The sequence below is a fragment of the Balaenoptera ricei genome, chromosome 20 (assembly GCF_028023285.1).
Source record: "Balaenoptera ricei isolate mBalRic1 chromosome 20, mBalRic1.hap2, whole genome shotgun sequence".
Taxonomy (NCBI): domain Eukaryota; kingdom Metazoa; phylum Chordata; class Mammalia; order Artiodactyla; family Balaenopteridae; genus Balaenoptera; species Balaenoptera ricei.
Genome location: NC_082658.1, coordinates 39,276,917 through 39,285,612, shown reverse-complemented (window position 1 = coordinate 39,285,612; position 8,696 = coordinate 39,276,917). Strand labels below are relative to the sequence as shown.

Here is an 8,696-nt window from a genome sequence, read left to right as displayed (position 1 = left end):
AGGAAAAAATAAAAATGGTATATACCTAAACAAAGTGAAACATAGAACACAACAGAAGGAGAGAAAATCTTAAAAGTAACAAGATAAAAAACATTTCCTACAAGGGAAAAATAATACATTATCAGCAGATTTCTCATCAATAAAAATAGAGGAAAGACAATAGAATGACAGGTGTTGTTAAGGAAAAATAATCAAGAAGTCTATACTCAAAGTATCATTTGAAAGTGAGACTGAAGTTATTTTCAGACAAATACTAAAATAGTTTAATAGTAATAAATTGTTGCTTAAAATATGCTCAAGTATATACTTCAAGATGAAGGACAATGAAGCCAGGAAAAAGCATTGGCTATAAGTACTAATTGTGGACATAATAGTTAGTAAAAAATACTGGTAAATCTAAATTAATATTGAGTGTTAAAAAGAAATATTGATACTTATTTCTAAGTTGAGAGGGTATTTGAAAAGGTGAAACCAAATTACTATAATAACATGAATGGGGCTTCCCTGGTGGGTGCAGTGGCTAAGAATCCGCCTGCCAATTCTGGGGAAACTGGTTCGAACCCTGGTCCAGGAAGATCCCACATGCCGTGGAGCAACTAAGCCCACACTCCACAGCTACTGAGCCTGTGCTCTAGAGCCACAAGCCACAACTACTGAGCCAGCATGCCACAACTACTGAAGCCCGCAAGCCTAGAGCCCGTGCTCCGCAACAAGAGAAGCCACTGCAATGAGAACCCCGAGCTTTGCAACAAAGAGTAGCCGCCACTCGCGGCAACTAGAGAAAGCCCACACCCAGCAACAAAGACCCAAGGCAGCCAAAAATAAATAAATAAAAAATAAAATAAATAAATTTAAAAAATAAAAAGATGATGGGAGGGTTGAAGCTTCTAAGATTGTATATTCGAAAGAGGCTGACGATAGGCTTGGTTGAGTGTGCATGTTATAAATTTAAGGGTAAACACTGAATGAATAAAAAGAAAGAAGTGTATATTGTTATATAAATGTAAAACATAAGCAAAGTTAAGTTCTTGTTAGTTTTACTACTATGAAAAAATATACTTGACAACCATGAACTTCTCTCCAAAAGAGAATCCAAGGAAAAATAAATAAAACAAAAAAAAGTTTAAAGCTTATATATAATTACAGTGAAGAAAAGATAGATTTCAAAATGTGTAAGCCTATAAGAAAATACCAGTTTGTTTTCCGATACTTTTTCTGTATCACATAAATGTTTATGTAAATAAATCTGAAACCCCACCTGTTTACCAGAGAAAATCCTTTTTATTCCCATAATAAATAAAGGTTAATATTTTTAAGGTGTAATGTTCAAGCCAGTAGTAGTGGGGAAAAAGACAACTCAGTAACTTAATAGAAGGCAGGAAAGTATAGAAAAGGAAGTAAAATAAAAGCATGATAAATAGAAAACACAAAATAAGAAAGTAGAAATAAACTCTACTAGGGCTTCCCTGGTGGCACAGTGGTTAAGAATCCTCCTGCCAATGCAGGGCACACGGGTTCGAGCCCTGGTCTGGGAAGATCCCACATGCCGTGGAGCGGCTGGGCCTGTGAGCCACAATTACTGAGCCTGCGCGTCCGGAGCCTGTGCTCCGCAACAAGAGAGGCCGCGATAGTGAGAGGCCCGCGCACCGCGATGAAGAATGGCCCCCACTTGCCACAACTAGAGAAAGCCCTCGCACAGAAACGAAGACCCAGCACAGCCATAAATAAATAAATAAATAAATAAATAAATAAATAAATAAATAAATAAATAAATGAAGGTGTGGGACAGTGCAGATAGGTTTAAAAGAAAAAAAAAAACTCTACTATATTTGTAAAGTTGCAAAAGTGTACTTACAGCATGATAACATTTAAATAAAATTTTAAACACAAAAAATAATAATATTGCTTATGGACACATATCTATGTAGTAAAATTATTTTAAAAATGGGATACATACTAACTTCTGGACACTGGTTGCCTGTGGTAAGTAGGAAAGGGAATGAGATGATGGGATGGTTGCTTCAACTGTAATTTTAATTTTTATTTCTTTTAAAAGAATCTGAGACAAATATGGCAACATGTTAAGATTTGCTGTTAAGAGACTTCCCTGGCGATGCAGTGGTTAGGACTCTGCTCTTCCACTGCAAGGGGTACGATTTCGATCCCTGGTGGGGGAACTAAGATCTCACATGCTGCTTAGCACAGCCTAAAAACAAAACAAAAGAAACAAAGATTTGCTGTTCAGTACAGAAATGTTTATCATGTTATTTTCTATACTTTTCTATATATCTGACATATTAACTCTACATTAAAAACTCTCAAAACATTTCAGAAATATCTCAATAAATAAGCCTATTTGTGCAAATCAATAATTAAATATTTATAAACATCTTACTGGTTATGAGGACATTGAAGGAGACAGCAAAGTTGTCTTTTCCACATCAGTTGTGAGCATAGCTTATAGGAGAGACAATATACCATGTCACATGTCTTCCTGGTTATCTCTTTGACCCTCTACTGCAGAGAAGTTGAAGGTAGAAGATCCTTGAGATCCAAGACTGTATTTCTTCTTTTTTTTAATTAATTAATTAATTTATTAATTTATTTATTTTTGGCTGTGTTGGGTCTTCGTTTCTGTGCGTGGGCTTTCTCTAGTTGCGGCGAGCAGGGGCTACTCTTCATCGCAGTGCGCGGGCCTCTCACTGTCGTGGCCTCTCTTGTTGCGGAGCACAAGCTCCAGATGCGCAGGCTCAGTAGTTGTGGCTCACGGGCCTAGTTGCTCCGCGGCATGTGGGATCTTCCCAGACCAGGGCTCGAACCCGTGTCCCCTGCATTGGCAGGCAGATTCTCAACCACTGCACCACCAGGGAAGCCCCCCAAGACTGTATTTCTGTTCATATTATGATGCATCCAAAACACTCTCCTCACAAAGGTTCAGTAGTTTTCAAAGGAAGGAAAGAAATAGAGGCACGTAAAAGGTACACACTTCCTTCGGGAACTTTGGTGCTTCCATGTTTTTGTTTTTCTGACCATCCATAGGTTCAAGGCAATTGTGGGTCTTTTGTCATTGGGAGAGTTAGATGAACCTTTGATGCTGGAGAAGACAGAGAAGAGAGGAAAGGGCCAAACAAAAAAGAAATGGGATTAAAGTCCTCCAAATAAGAACTGGAATGCACTCTTCTTTAAAGTAACCTATCCCAAGGTTCAAATAGAAATTTTTTGGAAGTCCTTTTGAAATTCTGTTTTCATAAAAGTGTTAAATAATGAGCAGCCTAAAATATGAAATCACAAATTTCTTTTGTCTCTCCTAGGTGGTCATAATTTTTGAACACTGTGGCATATATAATTAAGGAGCATTTGCCATGCTTCTTCAAAAAGAAATTGGAACAATATTTGGGAAAAATAAATATTTTGTAAACCCCCAGTTCCCAATTGTCTTGCAGGGGAAGACAACTTACCCTAGTAGGATCACTCCTGTCTGCCATCAAGATGGAGCCATCCAGTGCCCACCTCCTTCTAGCGAAGCAGGAGGATGTAGAGAAAGCCTGTTCAGAGAGAGAGAGGGAGTGGAAGGTGAATGGTGGCCCTGAAAGGGGAAAGAGGAGTTAGTCCCCTGTGTCTTGAGTGCCCTTCTCCAGGGCAACCTTCTAGAGAAGGAGCATATGTTAGACAGAGTGAGGAGAAAGCTGACAATAAAAGGGCTCATGCCCTGCTTCTATTTGACTCAGTGCTAAAGCCAATACTGTGATTGTACAGCAGTGACAGAAGTCGGTGGATGGATCAGCTTGAAGCAGTGGTCCTGGCTCCTGTGTGACTTGCAGGGGATCCTGGTGAGAGAGCACAGAAATGAGGAGGAGTCTAGTGCAACTAAGAGGCTGCATGCAGTGTATAGAGCAAATGGCCTAAAACACAGACCCAGTGATGATACCAGCACACTGCCCAAAGGCCAGGTGAGACCCGCTACATCTCAAAGGGGCCTTCAGTGGCCACCAGTCAGCAGAGATGCTGTTCTGCGACAGGGACAAACCTGCATCCTGAGACCGCACAGAGATCTGAGGCCTCTCCTCTCCTTGCCACCACTAGGTCACAAATCCTTCTATACATCTAGACACTATTTTGAAGAGAAGCAAGGGTAAGGGGAAAGAAATGTGAAAGATTTTTGCACCTACCCAAAAGAAAACGTATTATTCAAAAGTGACTATTATTTAAACTGGAAAAAAAAGTTACTTTGAATTGACAAGCTTAAAGTTTGGGGGGTTTTTGCCTCCCAGTATGGAAGTTTGCAAGGAAAATTAGGTCCATCAAAGAAAATAAAGAACAGCGTTTTCTGTGCATATTGAAATTATACTGCGGATAAAATTTTGACCCCTCTACACACATCTTTAAAGGATTCTTTTTCCAGATTGTTTTTTCTCCTGATGTTAATACCTCTCCTCAATTTGCATGTATTACCGCTTTTGAAATTACCTGTAGTCCCCATTGTATTGGCCAAGGAGGCTCCAAATGCAAATACCAGCTTCGCCCATTCTGGAATTGGCAGGTGTAAAGCGGGAAGCAAGGGGCAGTAAGGTTAAGGATAGACTCGGTTCTTTGTAATCACAAGAAAATGCCCACCCAGCCATTCTGCCCTTCTTTTTAATTTGTTCCTTTCCTCTGGTCTAATTGCACTTACAATTAGAACCACAGAAAGCCACGTGCACTGCGACCACCGTTCCTCACCACTGTGACCGTTCCCCTGGGTAACACGAAACATTTAATAGGGCAGTCCCAGCAACTAATAACAAAGGAAAACCACGTGGCAGATCACAATAATGATTTTGTGTCTTTCTGTAGTGATGAAAGAAAAACCCGATCCTGCACAATAATCGCTTTGTTACTCATGGAATTTAACTGGCATTTCCTCATGAATTTTAATGTGCCATCCATTTTCTCCAGTCATTGTGCCATCCCACAATTCTTTGTGAGCCTTTGCAGAACATTATTCTCTTATCTCTTTCTTATTTTCAACGATGTAATTATTCTACCTAAACCAAAAGGCTTTAGGATGTTGCCTTTTTACTGTATTGGTCAGAGAGTTGGTCTAGGTTGACATTAAATAACCTGGAAAGATCAAGCTGCGCACTTACGATTTCTGCACTTTTTTCTGATATGTTTGTTACTTAATTTTATTTTATTTTATTTTTAAAAATAAATTTATTTATTTATTTATTTTTGGCTGCGTTGGGTCTTCGTTGCCCTGCACAGGGCTTTCTCTATTTGCCGTGAGCAGGGGCTACTCTGCGTCGTGGTGCACGGGATTCTCACTGCAGGGGCTTCTCTTGTTGCAGAGCACAGGCTCTAGGCGTGCGGACTTCAGCAGTTGTGGCACGCGGGCTCAGTAGTTGTGGCTCGCAAGCTCTAGAGCGCAGGTTCAATAGTTGTGGCACACGGGCTTAGTTGCTCTGCAGCCTGTGAGATCTTCCCGGACCAGGGCTCGAACACGTGTCCCCTGCATTGGCAGGAGGATTCTTAACCACTGTGCCACCAGGGAAGTCCATTTGTTACTTAATTTTAAAAACAGTTTACTTTTTAATAATTATCTGGATCATCATGCAATCACAAATTTGTGCCTTTTTAAAGAAATCATTATTAGTGGCATTCGTGAAGGTACCTCTTCTCATTCAGTGTTCTAAAAAGTAAGGGAATCATTTGCAATATTTGTTCTTCCTATTCCTTTTTAGTAGGCATAATAATATACATATTGAAATTCAGTCCCACATTATTTGTAGACAAGTAATCTCAAAATTACATAAAACTAGACTAGATTTTAAGCTATTTAAGGACACACACTGTCTTACTTATCTTTGTATTCTATGAAGTATCTAGCTAAAGGACTTCCAAATAGAAAGACTTCATAATTATTTGCTTAAAAAATGAAAAGTATCTTTTGCCGAAAACAAATCAGTGGTTGCCAGGTCTGGAGGTAGAAGGATGGAACTTCCTGCAAAGGCGGTGTAAGGGAACCTTTGACAGTGATGTTAATATTCTACATATTGTTTGTGGGGGTGATTACTCAACTGTATGCATTCTTCAAAGACTATATGCTGAAAATTGATTAATTTTATTGCATAGAAATTATACCTCAATAAAGGTGATTAAAGAAAGAATCTTGTGAGAATATCATGGTTTCATTATGGGAAATAACTAATAACAAATGCTGTTAACAAAAAACTAGCACATTCTTTACATGATCAAATAACCTGGTCTAGATTAACCTTGAAAATTCCTTATACCTTGGTTACCAAAAACTTATTAAACACTACCATGTGTCTGGTCCTATCCTAGATGATTTATGTTCCTTTTTTAATTCTTGCACCAACAAGTTCTGTGAAATAAGAATTATTATTTGTATTTGCCCTACAGTACACTGAGGCTTAGAGAGGTTAGGTAAACTGGTCCAAGACCACATATTTTATTTTTTTAAATCAGTGCATGCATAAATATAGTTTCAAAGAGGCTAAACTAAACATTTATTTGTGATTTAGGAATTTTAAGAAGTCAGATGATTTTGTCCCCAGTAGTACTTATGGTAATAAAAATAAAAATTTTAATTCGACAAATAAGTATTTGCTAACTCTGTGATAGGCACCATACAAGGTATTTCAGGAAATATAATGCCGGAAATATATAGACTTTGCTTTCAAAGTGTATATTATTTTACATGGGTATGAGATGCATAAATAAATAGAGATAACGGAGCTAGAAAAGATTAGAAACGATCTTGCAGTGAAGTATCTTCGACTTCTAATACGTTGATTAATTAAAAAAAAACAACTAGCCATCAAGAGGAATTTAGAAGAGGTTCAGGCTTAGATGATTTTGAGATAAAAAGGAAAGGCAGAAACTTCTCCTTCCCTTACTCTGTTTATTTGTTCTCAGTTCAAAGCTAATCTAACAAATAGCTTATGAGCATGCAGAGCTGGGTACCAGTCCTTGGAATTTCCCATGCATCCCTCTCTGACTTCATGAAAGTCTCTGCTTAGGTTTTCTTCACAGAGAGGCCTTCCCTGACCATGATACCTAAAAGAGTATTTCATTAATCTCTATCCATCCCCTGCTCTTTATTTTTCCTCATTTCATTTATTACCATCTGACATTACATCTGACAAATATTATATTAAATATTTGTCTATCATTTGTCTCCTCCAGTAGTATTTAAGCTCCTTGGAGAAGAAGAGTCCATATGTCTTGTTTGCTACTGTATCTCCAGCACCTAGATTAGTACTTTATATTCTTTGTTGAGTGAATGAATAAATTTTAAACAAGTTTTTCTGACTACAATAACTCATCTCCATGTCTTTCAGTCTTCATTTGAAATTCTACCAATTTTTTACTTTATGGTTATTTGACTTTTGCTAGATAGTGTCAACTACAAACTGGCACTTGCCATTGGCACTTGCCTTCTACCTCTACAAGGATTAAATCATATGCTGCTGCAGCTGCTGACTTTCAACACCCCCTGAAAGAAGTTCAGGTGGAGAGCAGAAATGAGGCACTCTGTGCTCTGGGAAAAACTGGCAGAACAGGTCTTCAGATAGATATTTTCAGGAGCTAATTTTATGAGCCCAATTCTTATATCTCCTCATATCTAGAAAAGCACTAAAATCCTTTATGGTGACCACTGCTCCTTGGGACTGGCAGAAACCCTGTACAAAAAAAATATGTGCTCAATTGCATGTACTCCGCCTTCACCAAAATCACATATGTACTGACCTTCCCCCGCTACCTCTTTGGAGCCGTTTCTCAGAGCTATCTGAAATGCTGTCTCCCGGGCTGCAGTCCTCATTTGGCCCCAAATAAAACTTAGCTCGCCACTCTCACGTTGCGCATTTTTTTAAAGTCGACAATAGTAATATTTCAACTATTTTGAAGTTGAAACATACTTTCCTTGCCATAAGCAGCACAGAAGGACTTGAACGCTAAGACATGTCTATGGTTTAGTGTAATCTTTTTGAAACTGAATTATGACAAGTACTCCCTCTTCTTTATGGCCTAGCCTGGGTTTTCTAGAAAACAAAGCCTGAGACAAAGCTTAGAGAGTTCATTTTTATGGCGCATAGGGTACGGGTGGAGAGGGGAGTTGAGTGCAATTCCAGGGAAGGAAGAGTAAGGAGGAAAGGGCCATAGCTTCTCAAAGAGACACAACTGGTTGGTTGACTGGGACCTCTCTGGAGAGGACGTATGGGCCTCAGAACAATCTGTTGAAGGACAGGAAAAACGGGCAAACAATTAATCTCCCATGCATTTCTGAGTTACCTGCTTCTCCAAGAGACCCCTGGGGAAACTAGAGCCTGCCTGGGTCCAGTCAGGTGGAACCAGGTTCCTGAAACTGCTGTTGCACCCCACTCCTCACCCTCAGGAAGCTGCCTTGCCCCATTCCCATGGTTATAAAACCCTGACTCTGCTAGTATCTCCTAAAAACCTCTCTGGCAAGGAAGCAAGCCAAGTGGCCGAGCCCCAGGGACAGGTGAAGCCAAGAAGATCATGGATGGCAGAAACCCCCAGAAATTATTCAGGGCAATTATTTCTAGCAACCAAGCCCAAGCTGCATGTGTGATATATAGCTATATCTAGCCTGTCCCCAAGTGCTCACTCCTCCGTGGTATTTCTAGTCAAAATTCCCTAATTCCGCACCTCATTTCTTCCACATGTGTACA

General features: G+C 39.3%; 1 protein-coding gene across 3 annotated transcripts in view; it reads right to left on the bottom strand.

Annotated features, from left to right (window-relative positions):
• Positions 1–2,085: 2,085 nt before the first annotated feature.
• YPEL2 (yippee like 2) overlaps positions 2,086–8,696 on the bottom strand; it is a 187,486-nt gene continuing 180,875 nt past the window's right edge. For all 3 annotated transcript variants that reach the window (XR_009499552.1, XR_009499553.1, XR_009499554.1), the window contains 3 exons: positions 3,459–3,545; positions 2,396–3,094; positions 2,086–2,206 (listed from right to left, as the gene is read on the bottom strand). The gene's annotated coding sequence lies outside the window, so the exon portion shown is untranslated. The remainder of the gene's footprint in view (positions 2,207–2,395; positions 3,095–3,458; positions 3,546–8,696) is intronic.